Raw genomic sequence first — 27,070 nt, 5'->3', positions numbered from 1 at the left:
TAGGAAACGCCGTGCACAGGTGGCATTTTTTAATCAATCAGGCCTTCGAAGGTATCGCTGTACCGAAATACAAGCGAGGTATATTGGGGTAGAAACCAATGTATACGAGCAAACCGAAAATTCGCGGTAGCCGACGGTGTTGTGAATGTTTCCATTCGCTAAATGCTCACTCGAGACGCAGCATAGCGAGGTCAAGTGGCTTCTCAGAAAATACCATATGAAACAACATAGCTCTCCTGCTGCTTATTCGCATTCTCCACCACTGCAGTAGAAGTGAGTATTGTGCTTCCTATGTTTCACGCGTCGCAGTACACGCGATGTTTATCCGTTAAGCGTTGGGCTGGGTGGGCTCCTGACGTGATTGCAGTGCAGGGTGACTGCGTGCTAGGAAAGTGCAGGGGTGGTTCGGTAGCAGACGACGCGCGGCATTCACTCCTACTGCGTTGTTTCGCGCATGGTTTTCGCCGCTTCCTGTACAGGGCGTTGAGCCAAGCGCTCGCCTGTTTCCCTCCGACAATAAAGCCATCTGTACAGTCGCGATCTTTTTGAACGTGAGCACGGGAGCAAGTGGCTTTCTGTACTACGAACGCAGCAATCCAGTGTATGACAATATCCGTGCCCTTGCCCGGCACCATGAATTCAAGCACATCGTCGTCGGAGCGCTTGTTTGTCGTCTGCTAGCAGGTTTTTTTCCTCGGCGGTGACCATGTTATGACTAAACCGAATTGGATTGCTTCCAATTAACTGTATTCCTACTCGTTAGCGTTACCCTAATTACTAAGCTCCCAGTATTTCCATCTATTCCTGCTTCCTCCTTAATTACCAGGAAATAGTTACCTAATTATTTTTTTTGGTCCTCCAGGGTTCTTTCAGTCACACAATGAAGAAAAGAAGCAAATAAACATAAACATACAAACTTTTATTTTGCGCACCTATGAAGAAATGTTTAAACACTTGGAAAAGCGACAGATGTGAATTGCAATTACTCGCTGCTTGATTCTTTAATATTTTGTCATATCTCCTTTCTCAGCAACAACTGCGGCCATTCCAGACGGTATTGAGCACAGGGCAGGCACAGGGTCACTTGCTGTAAGATGTTCCCCGCTCTTGGCAAACAGCTACCCATATCTCGGCCACAGTCACCGAATAAATCGGGTGTCGCACCGTGGCTGCGCCCCCATACACTTTCGCAGATGTTCTTGTCAGCGCTCGTGACCAGCCAGGAGAGCAGGTGGACTCTACGGGTTTCTAAGTGCTCTCTCACAATCTTCGCAATGTGCACCGGCGTACGGTCATGCTGGAACGCAAAATCAGCATCGGGGAAAGCGGTGTGGGCTTAAGCGGGGAGGTAGTCGTCCAAGATTTCGCTACAGTAGCGCTTCGAAGGGCGCCCTTGATGTGGTATGGTGGCCCGAGGCGATGCCTTGAACGCCGCGCCCCACACGTTCACGCAGGTGCGTCGGCTCGGGGCGACTACCTGCACATTGGCTGGCTCGTAACTGCATGGAAATCGTATCAAATTTAGTCCTTCACACAAAATAAAGAGCGGTCGGAAAAAAAATAATTCTTACCGTGTCCCTCTTGCTCGCCGCACTAGCACGCGTTGGTTTTGACGTGTTGAAAACGTCGACTCGTCCGGGAAGATTACTCGACCCCAGTCATCGGAAGTCCACGAGGCGTTCACTTCGGCAAATTGCACTCACGAAGCCTTGTTCGAAGCATGTGAGGACGGGATTCGACGCAGCCACAGACCTTTGAATTCCAACAGCCTTGAGGCATCCCCGCAAGGTATCAACGGAAGCATCCACATCCAGCAGCTCCTCAATTTCCCTCCCGGTCTGAATCGGGTTATATCCACGACTGCAGCTACCACAAGCGCGTCCTCTTCATCTGTCGTTGCACTTGGTTGACCGCCTTTGTTGGGCATCAGAAATGCGGCCTTCGTTGCTGAATGCTTGGATAAGATAGTGCAGAGGTGACTATCTTTTGTGACCTCTGCACAAGGGCACCGAAGGAGGGCTGTGAATATCCCATGTGCAAAAGTCTATGCCCGCCTCTCTTCTTAAGATACACGGGTCATGCTGAGATTCAACAGCTGATCTAATCAACGTGGTAATGTGATGTATATACATATACATCCTCGAAGACAGGAGGTTAATGTTACAATGCACCCTCAAGTATAATACGCATGCGTGGCATATACCGAGCTATGGTATCAGAAGTTTCCCGTGGTGTAAAAAATTAAAAATAAAGAACGGTATATAATGCAGGCTTTGTCTTGAGATCATGGCGTGGAAAACTGTGCAATGGCTCTCTGCCAAAAGCTTTGCAGTGGGTTTAAGTAACTCTGATGTGAGCTTCATATTGTGGAGGCATATTCAAGATTTTAAGTGTATGTAAATTTCGCAGGCTTGTTTTTAGCTAGGCAGACAGAACAACATAAGGGAACGGATGTAAAGGAAGATTTCGCCTCATCAATGTAGGTAATATATATTAGCTTCTAATTTCTCGTTGTTTTCAAGATAAATCAAGTTTACTTGTAGTAGCGAAACCCATGTCATGAAAAGGATCTACTACTGCTATTGTTTGGTTTGTTCAGGGAGTAGGGAAATATGAGAGTAATACTTGCGCATTACACGCATAAACTCGCGGTTGAAAGTTTTGTGTTTCGATAAGTGTAAGCGAAGCCGTTTCGAAACAATCTAAAGCATTTTTCTGGCTTTATCCGATCTTGTACGCAACTGAAATGGCCCAACCTGATCCCATTGTGAAGATTCGTAGTGAAAATTTTAGGAATTGAACAAGGAATGATCTTGGGAACGTCGACAAACGTTAACATAGTTTCAAGTTTACTCATACGTCGTGCGGAACGCATTTGCTAGTTCAACAGTGTTACCGCTCTTTAAGCGTACCTTATTTCGGTACGCGTGCAGTAGATGACACGCACGGGCTTGCGTGACCCAATGACACGCGGCACATGCGCACAGATTCTCGGTGCTAAACTTTACTGACGATACGGAAATCCACGTGTTCTCATGTTCACTCTCAAAAACATTGTGGCTGCACATGGTCGTCTGTGACCGTCTACGTGGAGCTGCTAGACCGCGCTTTCTTTCAAGATTATAACTGCCTGGAATATGTTCCGAATACGTGTGAATAAAAATGCCTCCTACTTCTCAATGCACACAACGGTGGTCAGCACTCTTCTCCCGACGAGCGCCACACGTCGCCCTCACACTCGTGGCAACGCTTTGCAGATGGGTCGCAGTGTGCATCCGGCAATTTTGTGTTTGCATTTCGGAATAGTTTCTGAACGGTGTAGAGCACGAGTGTGAAAATTGCACGAAATGAAATTTGTGCATAAACATTGCGTGAATTGACTCATTTCATAGGATGTCATTAAATTGCACGCGTCACCATTAGTTGTTTAGGATTGTAATTTATCTTTCTGCACAATTTTTCGTTGTTGACGTATCCCTGATTCGGCAAGGTTTCAACCGATGGTGCCACGACAGAAATCAGCAAAAACATAGCGAAACATAAAGATGCCGGCAATAGACCCTAAATTCCCTTTAGCAAGTTTTGAATTGCGTTTCGGAATGTGTAACGAAGAGGTTATGTTCTCAGCGCACCGACAACAAGTTAGGCGACGTGCTGCACTGAGCTAGCAACTTTAGTGCGTTTCTCTCACGGTTGATCCGCGTATACTTAGGAAGCAGGAAAAAGAACTCGTTCTACGTCAAAACGGTAGATATCGCATAGCTGCTACACAAAAAAGTTCAGCGTAATCACTTCAAATCAATAGAAAGAATTGCGCTGACCTTGTCTCTTTCGAAGCGGAACTTGGCCCGGCTGTGCGTCCCCCTGTTGTTCGGACCATGAGCCACGGGGAAGCCCTACATGCACAAGCAGCCAGCATTCTTTCAGTCAAATTGTGGCGCCTTCGAAAAGGTTGCGACCACACGGCACTGCCTAAACTTATTCACGAAAACGGGTGAATTCATTTGCGCTAAGTCGCATGCACCAACCAACGGCAGTATGGCAGCCAACACGAAAGCAAGCCGCGTTATCAGTGCAGGCTACATCGCCTGCTACTGCGGCAAAGACAACGTTGAAGCACCAGGAAATGGCCTAAGTTATACAGCGCGGAAGGAACGAATTCATTTTTCCGACACGTCGACATCAAATTCACTGGCGTGCTGCAGTGAACTGGCAACTGTAGCGCATTTGCATAACGGTTGACAAGCTTACTTCGCGAGCAGGAAAAAAAAAAGCGTTTTACAGCGAAAAGCTGTTCTAGCTTTTTTTTCTGTCATATGCAGCTGCTACGCGAAATGTTGAAAGTGCGGAATTACTTCGAAATGGTTGCAAGAATTGGTCTCACCTCGCATGCTGGGAAACGTAGCTTGACCCGGCTGTCCGTCCCCACATTGTTCGAACAACGAATCTCAGCGGAATGCCCTACAAAAATGAGCAGCCATCCTTTCAGTCACTCTGTGGTCCTTGCGAAAAAGCGGCGTGAGTTGCAGCCTGACGCCAGAAGCCTATGCTATTCACGAAAGCAGGTCAGGTCTCTTGCAGGCAAGCGCATGCACCGACATATTGCAAAATGGCAGCCAAGGTCAAAGCAAGCCGCGATATCCGTGCAGGCTACATCGCTTACTATTGCCGCGAAGGCAACGTTCAAATGTCGAGAACCCGCCGAAATCAAACGGCGGAAAATAAACCATGGCAAAGACGTTAGCCTACCAACTCGGCCAACTTGCCGTTTTGATGCGGAAATTTTGATCAGTAGAAAGCGAGAGAGAGGGAGGGAAGCAAGCTTTTGCCACTTGCGTTTCTTTAGCTTGTGTGTGATCCTGTGATCACGATCAAAACGAAAGACGTAGGCCTTATCTGTAGTTTGCAGTACGTACAATCGTAATATCTAGGAAAGGGAACGCGCAAGCGCGTTTTCTCTTTCCCTACAGGATGACAAGTACTCTCGCAGGTCACATGTTGCCCGAAACTCGAATGGAGAGGAGGACGCCGCTCTGTATTTGGCTTGCACCCCCGTACATTTGCGGTAATTGATGGATCATTGTGCTTTTATCTCTGCAGCTCTTGCGTAATTCTGTTCAACCGTGCTTATACTCAGGTGTTATATTTTCCAATTTCATTATATTTATCAGTTGAAGAGCCTTACCCCAACATCTGTAATGCCTTTCTTCCATCTTTTTCTCTTTCTTTTTCGATGTTGATACTCTAACACAAGTTTTTTAACTGTCATGTTATGTATTAGCTGCAATTTTGTACCGACAGTTTTGCAAATGTATATTGAATATGGTCCCCGAACTGGCGTTAGCCAATAGATCCACACCGATTATTCCTACCCCTTCGAATTGAATGATGCGCAATCAAGAACTCAGAACTGTTCCGTCGTTTCTTGTCCAGCTGCTGAAACGAGGTGAAAGCGCATTCAGTGAAGTTCGCAAAGTTCCTACAACTTTCCGATTGGCACAGTATAGTTGGTTCAAAAAATCAATTTTATTGCACAGAATGCTTATGAATATGGACCTGTTCCAAACTTCCATACTTGAAACTTCGGAAGCGAACTTGCAAATAATCTTCCTTCGTAAAGAATGGTGCGACTCCTTTCGTATGCGGTGATAGATACGTGCAATCAATTACCTCTGGCGATTCCCTTCACACAAAACGAGAGAAAAAAAGGAAAGCCAAATGTGCTGTACACGTGACCGCGCACGCGTGATAAGCGTCACCGCGACACCCAGAGTATTGATGCTCATCGTCGCCACCGGGCTGAGTTTATGTGAACTAACACTGCCGGTGTGTGGTGCTGGGTGACGAACCCTCTTGAGGAAGCCACTCCGCAGGTGAACTGTGGAAAAACATTTACCTAGTGGCTCTGCTGCAAATATGTAAATAGTCTCTTTCTCTTACTATACTATCCTATCCTCAGTGCCTGTCCTTTTACTCATCTATTCCCATCAGTATTTCAACTAGAAATTTTTTAAAAACGCGCAAGTCGAGCCCCCACCAAAAAACTAACTCGCGATACTACCACCCAAAATCCGCTAAAACTCGGCTAAATGTGGACTACAGTCAGAACCAAGTTCAAAATATGTTTTACTGCGCTCTACTTAAGACAATGGGAAAAAAATTACTCTGGATATTACACTTTTCGTTCATAAGAGAATAAAAATATAAATATTAATATTAATAAGCGCTTTCTTTGTTCGTCTGTGAACTAAAAAAAAAAGAAGAAAAGAAATGTTTATTCCAGCATAGTGCAATACAATATGATTGTCAGTATCATCTGGATCCTTAGCCTGTGTATCTAGTTTTGGATTCATACCATAAAAGTCAGATAAATTGCAATCCAAAGCAAAAAGCAAAAGTATGCAATCTTATATGTATAATTTAATGTGATATTTTAATGATGGAACAGCATCTGGAAATTTTCTAATGAAGCTGGTTATCTTATTCCAGATTTTTGCACCGACAAATGATAGCCAACGTTGACCGTACACGTTACGAGTTTTCAGAAAGTTGAATTTATTATGTTCAGCTTGTCTAGCGTCCCTTATAGGCGTGATAAATATTTACAAGAGATCTGGCTTGTTGGTGGTTAGCATTCTGTGGATTAGTATACCCGCGTTACAGCCCCGAGCGTGAATAAGTGGCATTATATTTAACTGTGCAAAACGCTATGTAGAGGACGCGTCCTTAGCAGCCGATGCATTTATTCTTCCGCACGCTTCTGAATTTCGACTAAAGGATCAATGTACGAGGTGTAGGTGGGACCCCATGATCCTATGCAATATGTTAAATAGCAACGGAAAACCCTGAAATAAATTAGACGCAATCTTTGAGGAAGAAATGACTCCGCGCCTTCAATAAGATATCGCAATCATTAACAATTCCTTAGGTAATTGTTCATTATGTGGAGCCGAGCGTAGTAACAAGTCAAAACTTATTCCTAGATATTTATGACTACTAATTTGTTGGATTTGTGTGTCTCCCAGGTACAAGTTGCATTTAGTAGTAGTAGTTTTTTTTATTAGAAGTATATACTACATACTTAGTATTCTTGATGTTTCAGCTAAAATCATGCTAAAGTATTCGGCAGCTCACCTTGAGCTATTCAATTGCTGTAGTGACTGCCGCAGAATTATCAGAGCTGTGTCATCCGCGTATAACACACAATCTGAGTTGTCTAGGATAATCGTTAATGAATAGAGAGAAGAGTATTGGACCCAGTACCGACTCTTGTGGAACGCCCGCTTTCACTGTTTTTAGTGAAAAGTCTATGGCTCTAACCACTACGTATTACGTACGCGATTTGTTAAATACCTGCGAAAAAAAAGCCAAGAGCTTGTCCTCAGAAAACAATGTTCTAATTTTCGTGATAGTGTGCTGTGATACACCGAGTCAAACGATGTCCTAATATCCAAGAATACGCCGAATGCGAAGTAGTTCTCGTTATGTGCTCGGTTTATAATTTCTGTTAGGGAGCTTACGACAGTTGTAACAGAGTAACCAGTTTGAAAACTTGTTTGTTAGAAAGCACGCGGTATTTTTAAACATAGCTTGCGATGCGCTTTGCAATCAATTTTTCGAAGGATGCATTAATACATGATCAAATAGTTATTTCATTGTAATTGGCTGAGTCATTTGGGCTATCTGCTTCGTATATTGCTACCACCCTTCCGATTTTGAGCTGGTCAGGATATGTACTCGATAGAGCGGGTTCATTGAGGAACTTTGCAAGCACTGGGCCCAAGACGTCGATGTTGTTTTTGAATAAGCTTACAGGTAGACCATCGTGACCCGCGGCCTTATTTGATGGCACATGCTTTACAGTATCTATGATTTCCTTTTTTGTTATGCCCGGAAATACAAATGTGTTTATTTGAGACGGATGTAAAAAATGAAACAAACTCTGTACCATTGGCACCCTGGTTGCATTGTGTGGTGGTGCCCAATTAACAAAGCAGTCATTAAATGACTGAGCAATATCTGCGACAGTAGCGCCTAATGCGTCGCTGTCGGTAAGTATACTGCACTGTTGACTTTATAGTAGAATTGACTATTCACCAGATTTCTTAGGAATTTATTTCGTTTTTATTATTAATGTATGATAAAATTATTTCTTGCGCTTACGCATTTCTGAAAGAGAGTGTCACAACGTACGTACTTGCCTCCGCTAAACCGAGCTCCCAAAAAGATATTTGGCGCCCTAAGTTATACCGAGCACGGTAATAATCACTGTCTCTGTTTTGTTTCACTTTATTGTGTCAACGTTATTTTTCGTCATTCACTAAGTGTTGCCACCGCCATCCAAGTCCTGTGTTCTAATTACGTTTGTCGGCACCTGCACTCCCCACGACCACGAACAACTCTACACAAGTTGGTTTAATTTTCCTTGGCGGTCAATTAAGTGACAAGACATCGCTTGTATATATGTTTCTAGTCAGGAACTCTGTCCAGGTGGAGAGAGGGAAACATACGCAAACTGCATTGTGCGCGTGAGAAGTGCGCAATGTTTCTAGCAGTTCCTGCTCAAGGGTTTAAATACATATAAAACGTGTACGACGTTATGCTTACGCTATCCTCCACTTTGCTGTAGCCGCCTGCCTGTCTACTTATGTCCCGTCTTAATGATGATGATGGGCATTGTTTTTTGGCGCAGGGGCCAGAAATGACCAAAGGGCGCCATGACACTTGGTGATGAAAGGTAATGAGTATAGTTGAATATGGTGGAAATCGAGTGGCTGTATATTGGCCTAAAATATTCGCTGTAAATGGTGTAAAATATGTATCTATTAAAATAATGTCAATGAAAAGTGAGTCCTATGGTGTTAAAAGTACCTTGTGAAGGATTAGATATTAAAACGTGTTAATTTATAGCAGAACTAGTGCCTCTGCATAGCCCTTCAGCGCAAGGGCTGCGAGGCATGTGCTCTGTAAGTGACTTCATTGCAGCTACAGCCTCTAAGCAGAGGTTGTGCTACAAATAGCCTGGCCAAATGATTTCTATGGTATTCGTTTCTTCTAAGAACTTCAGCACTGAATTAAAATTAAATAGATGGTCATTGCCTAAAAAGAAGACTGGGCGCAAAGGTATATTATGAAGGTATAAGGAAGGGAAGAACTTTTTTTCTCTCCTCTTTTAATTGTGGGCACCGAACGACAACATGAAGGACTGTAAGACTACTTCCACACCTAGTGCATGTCGGAGGGTTAGTTCCAGTTCGAATATACGAGTGAGTGCTGTAGGCGTGCCAATTCTTAATCTACAGAGCAGTACTTCCTGGTGTCTTGTTGTGTTCTCAGAGATCCAGTTCCCTATTTTTCGTTTGATTAGGTGCAGTTTGTTGGATACCCGAGTGTCCCATTGCCTCTGCCAATATTTCCGTAGTTTACATCGTAAAAATGGCTTAAGGTCTGTGTACTGTACAGGTATATTAATGTTGGCATCACAAAAAGCTACAGATTTAGCCCTTTCGTCAGCAACTGCGTTGCCCTCTAAGCCTCTATGGCCAGGCACCCAACAAAGAACAAATATTTGGTTCGACATGTATGCTGAGCATAGAAGGTTGGAGACTTCATAAAGGATAGAGTTTGTGTTTTCGTATACTTGACATGCCACTAACAACGCTTAATGAATATGTGAATATGACAGCCTTTATTATACCAGTTTGTATGACTTTTAGCCCAATCTATGAGGTTTTTACGGGCAATACGAGTGCTACGGGAGTAGTCTTCGGATGCGCTGTGAATTGTACCCTTAAAGTGTTTTGCGTTTGGAAGAACCAGTTCCTTGGTTTTGAAGTGTGCGAACTTGACAATAATGGGCCTGTTCTTCTCAGTATTGAGATTACCAAGCCGGTGGGCCCGTTCTATGGCCATAGGTTGGATTGTGAGAAGTGATTGTGAGAAGTGCTGCCGAGTGGACTCGGCAGCACTTCCAAAGACAGTCACGTCAGAATGACTCGCCTTCACTTCGTGCAGCTGCTCTTCCTTGCCTGTTCACGGTCGCCCGATTCTTATTCCTGCCGCGCTGCTGTCCCGAACGCCGGAACTTCGCGGTCCTGGAATCCTGCCACCATCGCGGAAGCACGGTGCCAGCCGCACCGCCCTGCACCGGCCCAGGATCTACCGAACGACGGACGTTCCTGGCCCGCAGCGCCACACCGGGAATCGCCATACAGCTTGCCTTTCGTGCTCCCAGGACTATCAGCATCCCAGTCTACATCGCCATCACCACGTATAAGGCCCCCCGGAATCAACACCCCCTTCAGTGGACTCGGCAGCACTTCCAAAGACAGTCACGTCAAGATGACTCGTCTTTACTTCGTGCAGGTAAACAACCCTTACCTTCTTTTTGCGAAGCGTACATGTTACGCTGGTTTGATAGTGCTGCCAAGTCCAGTTTGTTGTATTGCCATTGCAAGCGACTGCGCACATGTCATTTTTCACCCTCTATTGCTATGTGGGGACATTGAACTAAATCCTGGACCTAACACCCGCTCAGTCAATACAGATTCGCACAATGAATTGCTTGAGGCATTGGACGAGTTAAAAAACGGGCAAACAACCCTTCTAAACGAGATGAAATCAATTCACACAAGACTGGCTCAACAAGAGAAAGCGTTTAAGGAGATAAAATCAAGACTAACAAAAATTGAAGAATGCGCCTCACTGGACCCCCTTAAAGCCCAAGTTAACGACGTCCAGTGCCTCAGCCAATAAAACGCAAACAAACTGTCTGACCTTGTACATAGGCTAGACGACAGCGAGGACAGGGCCTGTCATTCCAATCTCGTATTCTTTGGTGTGAAGGATATTGACCGCGAAACCTGGGCCGAATCCGAGAACCTCATTATCGATATTTGCAAATCCGAGCTAAATCTCACAATCCAACCTATGGCCATAGAACGGGCCTGCCGGCTTGGTAATTTCAATACTGAGAAAAACAGGCTTATTATTGTCAAGTCCGCACACTTTAAAACCAAGGAATTGGTTCTTTCAAACGCAAAACACTTTAAGGGTACAATTCACAGCGTATCCGAAGACTACTCCCATAACACTCGTATTGCCCGTAAAAACCTCATAGATTAGGCTAAAAGTCAACAAAAAAAGTTTTCTCTTCGACACGACAGGATGGTAATCGGTACCAACACGTACACATTCGATCGCGCATCGCAATCAGTCTAACCTCGAACGCCATAGCTATCATCCAAACACACCCAAAAAAGCGCTCTCAACTGGCTCTCAGTCGTTTACACTAACATTAGAAGCCTCCTGCCTAAACGCGATGCTCTATCTAGCCTAATCAACACCACAGAAAGCAATGTAGTCGTACTAACAGAAACATGGTTAAATGAGAACATAACGGATAGCGAAGTAGACCGCATTCCGCAACTGGGGTATCTTCCTCTGCGACCACATCGGTAAACGAGGCGATGGAGTTCGAATAGAAACACACCGAAGCCTGAAATTTCATGTTATGCCGATTGACTCTCCCATCGAAATATTATTCATCTGTTCTAAAGCCTCATTTCCGCCGACAGTAATCTGCGCTTGCTATCGTACTCCAGACAGTGATGCTTCGTTTATTCCTTCCTTCCACAACGCCCTTCATATGATAACTTCGGAACTTCCATGCGCTTGTCTCTTTGTCCTAGGTGACTAACTTTCCCGAATTTAATTGGCAGAACCCATCTGGCACGACTAATTCTCATGCGCGCGATTTCTTGAATACTTGTCACACTTTTAGTCTTACCCAACTGGTCACCAGCCCAACAAGGAAGAATGCTCAATCATAGAACATATTAGACCTAATGCTAACGTCACATACAAAAAGCTTGATATCACTCTTGAATCTGCCGGGAATCAGTGACCACTCAGTAATACACGCCACGTTTCTCAACCACTTACCGCACCCCCAAAAAAATAACTAAATCAATCACACTTTATGACAAATGAGACTGTGAGAAATGAACAAATGAGACAGTGAACTTGATGCATTCCGAACCTGGTTTCTAACAGATTTTCATGATCGCAGTCCTAAAACTAATTGGCTACTGTTAAAAACAAGATGGACGCTCTAATTGAAAAATTTATACCTACCATCACCGTAACTGAGCGCCACGAATCACCTTGGTTCATTTCCGTGTTAAAACGCATGAATAACAGCAAGAAAAGACTTTTCCGAACCGCAAAAAAAAAAATCAATAACCCCACCACGTGGCAAGCTTATTACGAAGCAGAAAGATCATATAGCCTACAAGTATACAAAACTAAACACTCATTTTTTTCTCTTCTGCTCTACCCGACATGATTCGTACAAACCCACGTCAATTTTGGAAGTGTATCAATCCTAACCCCATCAGAAATATAACACTGTGTGACGATGATAATAATCCAATTGAAGATCATGACGTTGCGGAAGTTTTGAATTTATCATTCAGCTCAATTTTCACTCACGAACCGGATAACGAATTACCCGATTTCGTTTCCTTTAACTTTCCACCTATGCCAGACTTCAGCTTCGAACCTGATGGTATTGTCAAAATAATCGACTCCTTGAAATTAACCGCCTCAGCTGGTGTTGACAGAATTAATACTAAAGTGTTAAAAAATACAAAACATGCAACTAGCACCATATTGTCTCATATCTTTCAGCAATCCCTTTCATCAGCCATTACACCCCATGACTGGAAAATAGGAAAGGCCATCGCAGTCCCCAAAAAGGGCCTTCATCTTCTCGCCATAATTATCGACCGATATCTATCACATGTATCACTTCTAAACTAATGGAACATATAATTTTCTCTCAAATTATAATATTTCTAGTCTCCATCAACTTCTTCCACCCTAACCAGCATGGCCTTTTAAAAGGTTTGTCTTGCGAAACATAGCTAGCCCTCTTTATTAACGACCTTAGCTCTAACATTGACTTTAACATTCCTATTGACGCCCTCTTCCTCGATTTTGAAAAAAACTTTTGACAAAGTTCCTCACAAACGACTATTCCTAAACCTTGTCTCAGTCTTAACTAACATGTTTTTAATTGGATATGCAGCTTTCTCACTACTCGGCAGCAGTTTGTCTTTGCTAATAAATGTTCATCTTCTTATTCCTCTGTTATATCTGGGGTACCTCAGGGCATCGTCTTGGGCCCCCTTCTTTTTCTAATATATATTAATGATTTGCCTGCTAACATATGTTCTAACATTCGCATATTCGCTGATGATTGCGTTATCTACCGGCCTATTACTAACACCGATGACATTTTGTTTCTTCAGTCCGACATTCAGCGCGTACGAATCTGGTGTAATTCATGGCTAATGTCCTTAAATGTGAAAAAAAAACATCTCTGCTATCATTCCAACGACGTCACTCACAACCATCTTCAAGATATCTAATCGGGAATGCAGAAATCGCTTCAGTATCAACTTACAAGTATTTAGGCATCCATTTGACACCTGATCTAAATTGGTCTTTTCATATATCACAGGTTACTAACGAGGCAAATCGCGTCCTTGGTTACTTTCGACAAACCCTGCGACTAGCACCCCCATCAGTGAGATCCCTTGCTTACTTACACTTATCCGTCCCAAATTAGAATATACATGCGCGATCTGGGACCCTCGTCAAAATAACCTTTCCACTACTTTCGAATCTGTACAAAATCGCTCAGCTCGTTTCATTTTCTCAGTCTATTCCTATCATGTAAGTGTAACCGAACTAAAATGTAATGCTCATCTCCCAACTTTAGCGAACCGCCAAAAAATTTCCAGACTCTGTCTGTTTCATAAATTCTTTTATCATCCATCTCTGAACTCCATTATCAACCCCGCACATCGCATTTCCAATCGCACAAACCACGGGAAGGCCGTCTACCCTCCTCCTGCTCGCACTTCTGCGCATCTGTCATCATTTTTCGTCCATACAGCAAGGGACTGGAATGGCCTGCCAAACGCCATCGTTGATCAGATCGACTCATCGTCATTCAGGTCGTCCATAGAAGCAATGTGCTGCTGAAATTCCACCCCCTCATGTAATACCCCTTCACTGGGGCCTTTGAGGTACTAATAAATAAATTAATCAATTAATATAATTAATTATCTTTCCCAGCAGAAAAGATCGCGTACGCCTCCGCTGTGAAAATGCTGGTGTTTGGATTTAATGCACCGGACGTAGAAAATGAAGGTCCGAGTGCTGCATAAGCTACACCGTAAGTAAACTTTGAAGCATGTGTACAAAACACCGCGCAGGAGTACTTCGCCTGGAGTTCGAGAAAGTGTGAATGAATGCGCACCTCAGGCGCATGTTTTGTTATTGCGACGAAAGACATATCACACTGGATAGTCTGCCATTCCCAAGGTGGTGCAATGTTAATGGGAATCATTGGGCAGTTGCTCTAAGCGCACAGACAGAGGAGCTCGAACAGATGGGCGGTTACGGTAAAGTCTTGCAGAATACAAGTCGAGTACAGTTGAGTAACACGTATGTTCGTTATTCGATTTACATTTCAAAAAGTAGGAAAAGATTAGATGTGTTCCGCGTAGGTGTAAGTACCATTCGTTCCCCTCGGCATACAGACTTTCCACAGGGATTTCCACAGGCTCCGTAGTCGAGGCGTGATCGTACAAGACTCTTATACAGGCTAAGCAAGCAACTCCTGTCACTGCCCCAGTTTGTTCGAGAAAGTAGATTAAGCAGGATTCATAGTCTTCAGGCATTTCGCTTTAACATATTTCAAATGGGGAATAAAATTAAGTTTTCTGTCCAAGATACCTAAAAATTTGTGTTCAAGGCTGACCGATAGTCGTGCTCCATTAAGGTCAAAAGCGGGTTCTGGTGATATGCCTCTCTTGTATGAGAAGAGGAGGCGGTGACGACTGCGACGAGGCTTGACTATGACGCCGACATGACGGCGATTACATCATCACTACAGGAGTGTGATGACAGCAAAATAACGAGGACAATGAGAAGCAGAAACGACGATGGCGTAGTGACAATGACACGTGGATGACCACGACACCGACATGCTGAGCCCGACAACCATGAGATTGAAGAACGGCGGTATGACGAATATATGATGGTGAATATGACTCCGGTGGCGTTACTTAAGTGCTGTGGCAGGAAGATATTGCCCAAAACCATCGGCGATGATCGCCAGTGTAAGCGAATAGCCTGAACGAACCAACAAACCAATGACTGGACGAGCCAACTAATGAACCGATCGACCAAACTAACAAACTAATGGACAAATTAATGAGCCTTTTTTCTTCCGACGACAGACCACAGACCTTTTAAAAAAATTTGCGAAAGATGCAGAAAAAGAGCTGTTCGCTTAAATGTTGCAACCATGAACATTATACACACCACACGAGCTTTTTCCTGCCACAGCAGTTAAATAGCCGTGGGACATAGTCATCATCACGTCGTCATGTCAACGTCTTTGTGTCGTAACCTTGTTGTCTTGCTCAGCGTATCACTGTTGAGAAGCATGCTGATATATTAAGAGGTTCTTAATAGAATGTAACAGAAAGGCCGGGAATCCACAAATAATTCCTAAACAAGGATGTGAGAATAGAAGTGAAAATACAGTTCCTGGAAACTACTAACAGAAAGCCCATACTGCACACAAAGCAAAGCTTGAAGGATCATTCTCAAGGAAGGCAGGCACAGGCATAAACAATGTGGTATAAGTTACCCTGGATGTACCCTTAATGCAGCATGGGCAACGTTAACTTGATTGCTCCTAATTTTAACATAGTGTATTCGCGAACACCGAACACCGCACGTAGCGGCAACAGCAGGGAGTAGACGGCCGTCTCTGACCGACCACGCAGAACTGCCTAACTATCTTTTCTTTCAAGATTAGAGCTGCTTCGAGTATACGCGGGACTGCAAATGTGTTCTAGTTCTCTGTGGGTACACTTGTCATCAGTATTCTTGCCTCGACAAGCATCGTACGTCAACTTCGTGACGTCACTACGCAGATGTATCACACTGTGCATCCGCGTGATTGGTTATTCGCATTCCGGGATAACTTCTGAACTCTGTAACGCACAATTATAAAAAAATTGTCCGAGGTGAAGGTTGTGCATAAACAGTGCGTAAATTTACTCGGTGCATAGGATCAAGTTGTAGGGTTGTATGGTATCTATATATAAGGCTTCGCTTCAAATAGATGCGCCTTGGACCTGCATAACTTTTCTTTCAACGCAATTTTTTTAATTATTTGCAATTCTTTGCATGCGCCTGATTCGGCATGTTTGCCGCCGATGGTGCCGCGGCAGAAACCAGCAAAAACAATGGCAAAACGTCGGCAAATGTAAAGCTGCCTGTAATAGTCCTTGAATGCGCCCTAGCAAATTACAGAATATGGAACGAACAGATTACGTTTTCAGTGTGCCGACATCAAATTCGGCGACGTGCTGCACTGAACTGGCAGCTGTAGTGCCATCGTCAACCCCATTGTTCGAACCATGAGCCACGGGGAAGTCCTACATGCACGAGCAGCCAGCATTCTTTGTCAAATTGTGGCGCCTTCGAAAAGGTTGCGACCTGAAGGTACGAGCTAAAGTTATTCACAAAAACAGGTGAAACCTCTTGCGCTCAGTCACTTGCGTCAACTAATCTCAAAATGGCAGCCAACGCTTAACCAAGCCGCATTATCAGTGCCGACTACCTCGCCTGCTACTGCGGCAAAGGCCACGTTTAAGTACGAGGAAGTGATACAGCGTGATAGGAACGAATTAATTTTTTTTCCCACACATTGACATCAAATTCATTAGTGCACTGCACTGGACTGCCAACTGTAAAGCATTTGTCTAACGGTTGATACGCCTACTTCGCGAGCAGGCAAAAGAAAGCGTTTTACAGCAAAAAAATGGTGCGAGGCACTTCGCATAGCTGTTACGTGAAATGTTGATTGTGTGGAATTATTTCAAGAGAGTTACGAGAATTGGTCTCACCTCGTCTGCTGGGAAACACAGCTTGATCCGGCTGTCCGTGCTCGCGTTGTTCGAACCACGAGCCACTGGAATGTCGTGCAAGAAGGAGCAGCCAGCGTTCTTTCAGTCACTCTGTGGTGCCTTCGAAAAAGCGGCGTGAATCGTAGCTTGAAGCCGCAAGCTGAAAGTATTCACGAGATCAGGTGATCACTCCTGCACGCAACCACATGCACCGACATATGGTAAAACGGCAGCCAAGGTCAAAGCAAGCCACGATATCAGTGCAGGCAACGTCCTGTGCAAAGAAATTGCCGAAATCAAACAGCGACAAAGCAATGGAAAAAAAAAAAAAGACGCTGATTTGGACGATGGTAGCCTACCAAGTCTGCAAACTTGCCGTTTTGAAAAAGAAATTGCGACAGAAAGCTAGAAAGCGGGGGAACAATCTTTTGCCACCTGTGATTCTTTAGCGTGCGCGTTACCTTCTGATTACTAGCAGAACTAAAGACATAGGCCTTATTTGTATATTTCAGTAAGTACTTGCACTATATTTAGTTCAATATATATCAACGACCTTATTTAACATAACTAAAGCATGACGAATTCAAGAAACTGGTGCTTCCGCAAACTTTGCTTGCGTCTTGCCATTTTTTAGTCAGTATAGTTTACAGGCCGGGAAGTCCAGCGAAGACGTTCGAATTGCGGGAAGGAGACATAAGGTCTGGTGTAAAAGCTTCTAATGTCGCACATATTGCACCCTACTTTTGCCGCAAGAGTGAATTAAGTTATGTGCTATTGTTAACGCCTTTTAGGTGGCCATGAATATTGCTATACTAAGGAAAGTGCAATGCAGCTGGAAGCGAGACGAACGGACAGTACTGCCTGCTGTCTATGCTCTCTGCAAGATACCGCACTCACAATATGTGGGACTGGCTAGCCTCTACAGCGGCTGCTGGCATAATTACGTGAACGAACAATGCATGCGCGACATTACTAGACGTTAGATTCGTCGGGCAACTGCAGCGAAGTTCAGTCCCTATTTAAGCAGATTTCTCGAAGCGCCATATCTGTTCTACTTTTTAATATGCACGCTCGAAGAATAAAAACGCATCTATTCTGAGGTGCGCCTTTCGCGACGTCTCCAAGGATGCCCTTGCTGGCTGGTTGGTCTTAAGAGCATTCACTGAAGCATTTCTGCAGTGCCGTCTTTTACGGCCTATAGTCCACACTGGGACGTATAAGGCGTCCGAAAGGAGCGCATTTTCCAGCCGCCACAATACCGAGTCGCTCGCGATTTTCGCTGTCACCGTCGCGCTTCGGGAGTGGCTACTATAGAGTTCTCGAGCTTTCTCGCAGACAAAGATGTTAAGCAGGGTTACGCGATTCTATCCGTCAGCGTCATCTGAAGAGCGCAATCGAACTTGTAGCGTTCCCGCGCTTCGAGTTGACAAAAGAATCAAAAAGGAAGGCATGTTCGCGGCCCCCGCGTGCGTGTCAGCCACGGTCAAACTGATATCTGTCTGACGCAAATCGCGTGGTCAACTCTTCCTATCGATCGGGCCAATGGGTCCCACAGTTGTGCGTTCGTGCGTGTCGTAGCTCATGAGGCTTCACTGTGCAATTATTATCTCGTAAAGATTAGCTTTAATTAACCCCGTAACGCCCAACGTATCCTTTATATATACTAGACACTGAGTTTCAGAGTCCAAAAATTAAATTCAAGCAAATGAACCTGACCTATCGCCTATATACTAGCGTCTTTAATACGCTGGAGCAACTTTTCAGCTGTGGATAGTGTAAAACAGTAATTACTAAATAAATCATTACTAAAACGTTTACCAAAACAATTTAATCAGTCTTCTTTTGTATTACTGTACCCTCCACGGCCTGAAAAAACGACAAATCAAGTTGCTTTTATTTTCCTTAATGTGTTTTGGCCTTATGGGGTTAATTAAACGGCAGGACATTGCTTGTATATAATATGTTTTTAGGGAGTAACAACTCATACAACTCATTTTCAAAATCTAATTTACTGAATATATAATTGCTGTTTAAGTGGCTGTAACGGGAAGCAGTGATTTCACGATAGAGAGAGGCCAGTGCTTAAAGTGTAACAGTTTATTAGAGGCATTGTGTCTTGCAATGTTTCGCAAAATGCGGACTTTAACGTACGCGACGACATGCATTACTGCCCCAGCAACTTTTCCGTAGTGTGTATTTACGCTGACAGCGGGAACGCATTCACTGCAAGAGCAAAGTATTTCCCTGCACGTACCAATTCTCGAAGCTGGCGTGAACCACAGAATTTCTGGCAGAGGATAACGCTTTCACTCGTAGCTGACACCAACTCTGAAGTTACAACAGGCATTATGAAATAAATCTTTATTAGTTACTCTAATACTACTCATGGAATATGCTTCCATTGCTTTGAATTACAGTGTAGTTTTGGTGTCAACAATAATTGCCTAAATTAGTATTACCACCACTTCTGTGAAGTTAGGAGTTAGATGTGAAGATGTGAAGTTAAGAAGATGTGAAGTTAGGAGTTAGATGTCAGGAACCGCCGTTTCTCTTTATTTATTTTTGATCACTATCATGAATCTGAGGTAGACGTCGCCGAACAACACGGAAATAAGACAGCCAGCAATTTTTTGTTGACACATACACTAAGCAGTTTCTTTCGTTTGTTTCTGTTTTGTTTTGAACTACCGTACTGTCACTTCTAGCTCGCATTTCACTCCAGGCTCGTTTGAGCAGTCTTCAACCTCTGAGTAGACATACCCAGTACGCTCAACAAATTTGCAAATGCTTGCAACCACAGGGCACCCCGAAACTGACAGGCGTAGATTGCACCGGGCTCATATTCCTGCGTCGAATAGATTAACAACTGGCAAATCTTAGCAACTGCATTATAAAAAGTGAAACACCACAAAAATAAATGGGAAGAGGTCGGAATGGTACTCGCCGTCGACATCTGGTTCCGCCCATGGCCGGTAGTGCTTAGGCCCTTAAACAAACGCCAGCTAGAATTCGCAGCTTTTCCAAAGCTTGTTTCGTCTTACGCTGATGCTGCCAATTTATCTTCTCGCAAAACACCGTTGAAACAAAGACGCAAAAAAGTGCTTAGATCCCTGAAGGCCAGGTTGCGGACCAACTCCCTCCGCTGTTCGAGCGCCATATGCAAACTGAGTGGACGGAAGTTGTCAGATGAACCCAACTTCCGGCAAGCTTACTAAAAAAAAAAAAAATTCGAGGATTTTTCGCGCCAAAACACCACCTGGTTATGATGCACGCCGTAGCAGAGGTGACCAGATTAGTTCTTACCACCATTGACGCGCACGCAATGCGTGTTACTCGGGCGTTCTCGCATTCCACCCCCCATCGAAATGCAGCCTCTGCAGGCGGGATCGAACCCGCGACCTCGTGCACAGAAGCGTAGCACCTTAACCGCTGCGCTAACCCCACTTTTTTGTTAGTTATTGCATGGGAGCAGAATCTTAACTAAAGTAAGAAAAAAAAAAGGAGAACTGCGCTAACGCCACTGTTGCGCCACGCGTTTTATTTGCCGGGAACGAATGAATGAAAAACTTTATTGAAAGCATTCCTTAAGACTTTTCTGTTGGGGTGATTAAGTAAAGCGTATTAATTGCTGTCATTATGGCGTAGAAGCTAACAAGGCGCACACGCTCGCTCGCAAGCGTGCCCCGAGGCCGTATTCATGACACCACATCCCGCGCAAACAATTTGTGCACTGTTAGTAAATTAACCTTCCGCAATAAAAAGGAAAGAACAAAAGCGTTGTGCCCTTCCACTCTGTGAAGAAGGATGACCAGCGATGCTGTCTATGTGGGCCCCTTAATGGCGAACTGCACCTCCGCCGCGGGCCGGCCAGGCATTGAATTATCTTCGGGATTGGCCCACGTGCGGGAGGTGCTTAACGCCTGCTTCACCTCTGCCGCGGGTTGGCCCGGCATTGTACTATCTTTGGTATTATTTTTCTAGACGCGAACACGACAGTAGCGAAACTAGTGCGGAACAGCCGCGCTGTAAAATTCATGAGCCATTCCGCTCTGTGAAGGTCGATGACCAGCGAAGCTGTTTAGCGCACGGCACAGATAATGTTCAACGAGGGTACGAACATATTTATTGTCCTAATCTGTTGTCATCGTGGCGATATAAGTACGCACATACATTCGCCTATCACCTCTGTTATTAAATGTGTCCGTCACGTAGGTAGTGCACTGGGGTCGTGCGGGAACTCCGGGACCTGCGGCCCCGAATCCCTAAGTCAAATAAAGTTCCCTCCCCTCTCTCTCTCTCTCTCTCTCTCTCTCTCTCTCTCTCTCCGTTCCGTAAGACAACGAAATGATCATACTCCCTTAAGCAATGGCTCATATCCCCGTAAACGTTGCCTCCCCATCACGACAGAAGCGAAATTCTACGCTGGAAGGATGAGTGGTAACGGAGCCAGCTGGGGAAGAAGACCGCGACGACGAACGTACGAGCAGTGTGGCACCACCGCTTTTGCGCGGTTGGTGCCGAGAATTTTTTAAGAGTCCTTTTTGAAAAAGTTCTACAAAAGGCTTTTTTTCGGAAACATATGCTCTTACCCTTGTTCCTGGGACCTCTTTGGGTCCCACGTGTGACAAGGGCAGTTCAAGGGCGCGTTACAGGTCCCCGAGCCCACAGGGGTATGTGCCATTGAGCTTGGGCCCTCTCCGCACTGTCACCGGGACCGGCCCACATGATTATTTGTTTTTGTCAACATCTCGGACGCATTTTTTTTTCCCGCACCCCAGCCACAGACAGCTACGATGTAAGAAAGAAAGAATCACTATCTCTGTGAGAGGCAGCCTGCTAAGCTAGAAAAGACGCGAAGACGAAAGACGGGTGTGATGCATGCGCCAAGACGACTTTCCATCGGTAATTATGGTTATATCGCATTTTAATATAGCGAAAGAGTGAACTCAGCAAGCTTTAGCAACTTTTAGTGAGCCAAGACAGTCCAAAAAGCGAAACAATATTTTGAAATCTGTGACGTCACACTTAAGGGCGGCCCTGTGGTTTTAGTGCAAAATTTGAAAAAAAGGATCTTCGAGCACCATTTTCTCTTCTACATATCAACCTATTAACGCAATGTTAAAGAAAATATAGTTTTTAACCAATGGTGTATTCGTCTAAACTTATTTTTACGTTTGTCTAAATTTAGTGCCATCTTAAACATAGATCGTTACGGTACGTCAGACAGACGGTATCACTAAATCACCAGGAGGCGTGTCTCTATGTACAGGAAACGGGCTTTGAATAAACATAGTACCTTGCTGGTGAAGCAGCGCACAAACACGGACACAGTGGAGACAAGCAGGAATAGACGACACTCGCAGCGAGTGTCGTCTATTCCTGCTTGTCTCCACTGTGTCCGTGTTTGTGCGCTGCTTCACCAGCAAGGTACTATGATCACTCACCAACTAGCCCAACTTTCCACGTTACTGGGCTTTGAATAAAATAAGATAGCATTTTTAATCAGATGCACCTTGTGAAATTAAAAGAAACAAAAAAGATAATTTTAGGTTCTGCTAGAGCTCGAACCACGGCCATGCGAAATACCAGCCTGAAACTTTTCCGTTGAGCCATAAAAGCGAACGCCGCTAAAGCCTTTACCATTGCTGATATGTACGGGAGCTTTGTTTCGTGTTAAAAAAAATATATCCTGGTCCAGCCCCTATCTGGCTTTCATATGTGTCGTTGTAGAGCGTTGCGTCACAGATTTCGCAACGCAAGGCACACTTTTTTTTTCATGCTGAACCCATGTGCAATGCGGTTGAGAATCGAACCCGCGACATTGTGGTCCGCGAAGGCACGGCGTAGCCGCTGTGCCACAGAGGCGGGTGAAAAAGGCTGCGCTCATTTAGGCGTTCTAGTGACTGTTTACCCTTGGTTTAAGCGTTGCTATGCGCCAAAAAGTAGTTAAGTGTGCCTAGCGAAGTGTACTAAAAAATTGTTTATAGAGCTTCAAAAAGTTCAACAGAGACACTTAATACTGCTTACGTGTGGGTATGCGAAAGTATTACAATCGCTTAGGCGAAATGTCTTTGATGCTTTCGACATGCATAAAGTTCCTTCTGCTGAATCGGCGTGTGTGTTTGCGTATACGCTGGCCACAGGCTGGAAGCATTCGGACCATTTTTGCTGCGGTACGATGAATTTTATTTTTACGCCTAATGGTAGCTCTGTCGTGACTACGTCGTCTTCTCTTGCGTTCCCTTGCTTCGTCTTCTGAGGCGTGCTTCCGTGGGCGACCATGTTTCACAGCTGCCGCTGAGGTGCACGCTTCGCAGGGCATCGCAGTAGACACAGCAGCGATGAAATCCGAAGAGCAAGTGACACGTGGGAGGCAGTGACGTAGACATTGTCGTGACGTGTGCAGTGACGCACTCACTGGGCACAATTAAGAGACTTACATGGGCTAGTTGGTTGCTGGCGTGATGGAACATGGTTGTAACGCCACGTTTTGAGAACGGGACACTAAGAGAATGCACGGAGGAAAGATGCCGATGTCCTCTGTGCGTTCTTTCTCGGCGTCTATCCTCCGTGTATTCTTTCTGTGTCCCGTCCTGAAAACATGTCGTTGTAACCATATTCCATCAAACTAGGCAGAACCTCAATCAACCGTAACCATGGGGTCACCGTGGCGTCGGAGTAACATGCTCGTCTCGCGCCCCAACTGAAATTTACCTAATTTCTTTTTGAAGGAATCAATTTTTCTTGTTTACAGAAACGATCCTGACAAATTTGAATTCAATTCAAGCATCTTTACGTGTTTTTACAATTCGCGCCGTCGGCCACCTTTGGTACCACCTTACGGTCGCGCCGCCGCCGACAACGCCGGATTTTCGTATTGTTAGAAAGCAACTTGTTAGAAAGCATTTGGTGCCCAATTGCCTTCCAACGCCTTTCGTGCGAATATGCAAGTACTGGTGCACTCCGTGCGGTAAAGCGACAGCTTATGCTGAAACGTTAACCGTACTCGTTTATCCCAAAGCGTAGCAAGAAAAATCCATTTATCAATATGTATTCAGTGGACTGAGTAGTTACTTGTTGACGGGTCAATGAACATATAAATGAGCAAACAAGTAATGGAGTGTTTAGATTTTTTAACGTCTTTATTTTTGCATTTAATAGGCGAAGCCATGTGGCAGAAAAGGGGTGCTCTCTTCTTCCTCGGGCTGGAGTGGTACCGAGGTCGGCTCTGCAAAGAGGCGGGCCAGGCCCTTCCTTTTGCCTGAAAAAGTCCAGAAAAGCGCGCCAAAGCGGGAGTGAGTCCTTGGGCCCGATGTGCGATGGCGGGTCGAACCACTCCTGCTGGGTGCCAGGTCGGTTCCCACCCAGGGAGCGTAGTGTTCTTTCTCGGATCGTGTCAAAGGCAGAGCAGCTCTGCAGAAGATGTTCCGGTGCACTGCCATACTGTGAGAGATACACTTTTAATGGAAGTGGGTGAGGGCGAGGGGGAAAGGGGGGTAATGACTAAGCGCATTCCATAGCTCATGAAGTTGTTGCTTGCAGTGACACTCCTGAGTTTTTTTTACTGCTAACAAGAATTGCGAGCTGCGAAATGGGTCGATAATGTTTACTTGTGTCTTATAGTCGTGACTTGAGCGTGAACTATAGCCAGGCTGTGTGCTCATTCTGTGACCCAGGGACCCGTGGTATGCCCGGGTGTCGTTGGATGCTGCACGACTACGATGTGTTGCTGTGCCGTGTTCAGCAGGCAGGACAGTTCTACCACAGCTGCTTTTTCGTGCTCCGTATCTTCGTGGGACTGCTCGACCTCACTCGCTCACCGTGCCTCGTGTATTCACCAGGCAGTGTTGCCACTGATCTTTAAGGCCCTTCCTGTTCATCGGACGACTGTGCCACAGATTGTGCCCAACGTGTTCAGCGGACTGTTTGCCGTTCACCGGACAAAAGCTTGCTGCTCTTTGTGCGTGCATCTAGCAGCTTTGCCACAGAAGACCTACACTCCGGGTGTTCCTTGGACAGTTACGATGCGGTTCCCTGCTTTGCCATGTGTGCTCATCGAACTGTCCCACTGCGCATGCTTTATTGCGACCTTGTGCAATTGCCAGACGCTAGCACTGCCCAAGATATTACCCTCTGTGATCATGCTGCCCCTTGTACCCTGTGCGCTCATCGGACTGTTAAACCACACATGCTTACGTGCCCCTCGCTTTCGTTGGAGAGTCCTGCAATTAACAGGTGTGCTGTAAGTATCCGTCGGACAGTATTGAGACGCTTTTATTTTCTAGCTCATTCGGCATCTCTGCTGAATTGTGTCACCGCCAGCTCCATATCGAAGACGTTGCCTGCCGTGGCTTCTGCATCTGTGTTCCAATGCATTTTCTATCCCCACTGTTTCAAGGATATGCTTAAATGTTTACCCTAGCATTTGTGTACAGTACGCTTCACGTTCCTGCCGACACTTCTACACTCACTGGCGTCAGCCGGTTCGAGCACCTTGTTGTTGAGGAAGATCTGTTTAGGCAGGAGCTTCGATTTTGCACGAACGCAGCGACTCAAATGCATTTGAAACGCTGCATCTGAAGAAAATATAAATAAACACTCTGAAAACACTGCATGCAAACACTGAAGATCTTCAGAATAAATCGGTAAGTACAGGGTGTATGTAAGTACACATTAAGGTAAGTACAACGTGTATAGGTAAGTACACATTGGTGTATGTATATAAACCACTTGACTTCCTACCATTAAAACAGGTTGAAGGTTTGCGCTTGTCTCTGTCGTTCCGCTCTCCTCGTTCCAAGCGGTGCGCAAATAATATTGCCCATATTTTTTTTATTCCTTTAAAATGTAACTGTGCTCAGGTCAGTCGATGTACTATGTTGATCCTTTGTGAGTGTGAACACGGGAGTGTGTGGGATTCAGTGCGCGCAATCAAATGAATTTAGCGGACCTTCATAATTGCTGTGCGCATGTGCGACGAGATAGTAGCTTCCCTTCACTTAAATTCCACTTAAACGTCACTTAAATGTTCTTACGTGATTTCAATGCGAAAGCGTAATGACTTCTATAAGTTATATCCATGATTATATTGCGCTTAGTGTTGCACTGACGATATTAAGGGAAGGACAGGACGTGGACGTACGTAGCGCAATTACGCTACGTACAGTCGCCCAAATCTTTAACTGGTGTGCGGGAGCGGCGACTTTTCCGGGCGTTTTCCGGGCGTCAGCGCCGTATGACGCGGCGAGGCTGGAAACAGCCTAGTAGACGATGGGCCCAGCTGAGCGCGCTTTGTCCGCATGCGCTTAGCCTCAGACTGTTTCCAGCCTCGCCCCGTCAAACGGCGCTGACGCACGGAAAAGTCGCCGCTCCTGCACACCAGTTAAAGATTTGGGCGACTGTGCGTCCACGAGGTATGTTGGTGGTATGTTGCTTTCGCATTCAAAAGCACTACCTTATTTGTATAATAAAGTAGCAAGAAAATGTCAATATATAGTTTGTTTTACCTCCATCAGGTGATGCTACAATCAGCACACAGCATATCCAAGGCACCAGCGAGAAGAGGCACTATAGAGCGCATTGATGGCGAAGTTACAGTTTGGTAGCAAGAAAATACCAATATATGGTTTATTTCACCGCCATCAAGTGATGCTACAATCAGCAGACAGCATATCCAGGGCCCCAGCGAAAATCGGTGTTAATGGGCGCATTGTTTACGAAATAACAGTTTAGTAAGAAGAAAATACCAATATATGGTTTATTTCACCGCCATCAAGTGATGCTACAATCAGCAGACAGCATATCCAGGGCACCAGCGAAAATCAGTGTTAATGAGCGCATTGTTTACGAAATAACCGTTTAGTAAGAAGAAAATACCAATACATAGTTCATTTCACCACCATCGGGTGATGCTATAACCAGCAGACAGCATACAAAGGGCCCCAGCGAAAATCGGTGTTAATGAGCGCATTGTTTACGAAATAACAGTTTAGTAAGAAGAAAATACCAATATATGGTTTATTTCACCGCCATAATAACCGTTTAGTAAGAAGAAAATACCAATATATGGCTAA

At 44.9% G+C, this 27,070-nt stretch overlaps 1 long non-coding RNA gene across 1 annotated transcript; it reads left to right on the top strand.

Annotated features, from left to right (window-relative positions):
• LOC142559496 (uncharacterized) lies at positions 1-25,646 on the top strand. The gene is made up of 3 exons (XR_012823133.1): positions 1-273; positions 10,015-10,365; positions 24,674-25,646. It is a non-coding gene; the product is annotated as an uncharacterized LOC142559496 (long non-coding RNA).
• The last annotated feature ends 1,424 nt before the right edge of the window (positions 25,647-27,070 follow it).

The sequence above is a fragment of the Dermacentor variabilis genome, chromosome 10 (genome assembly GCF_050947875.1).
Source record: "Dermacentor variabilis isolate Ectoservices chromosome 10, ASM5094787v1, whole genome shotgun sequence".
NCBI lineage: Eukaryota > Metazoa > Arthropoda > Arachnida > Ixodida > Ixodidae > Dermacentor > Dermacentor variabilis.
Note: the sequence above shows the minus strand (reverse complement) of the source record. Positions and strands in the feature narration are given on the sequence as shown.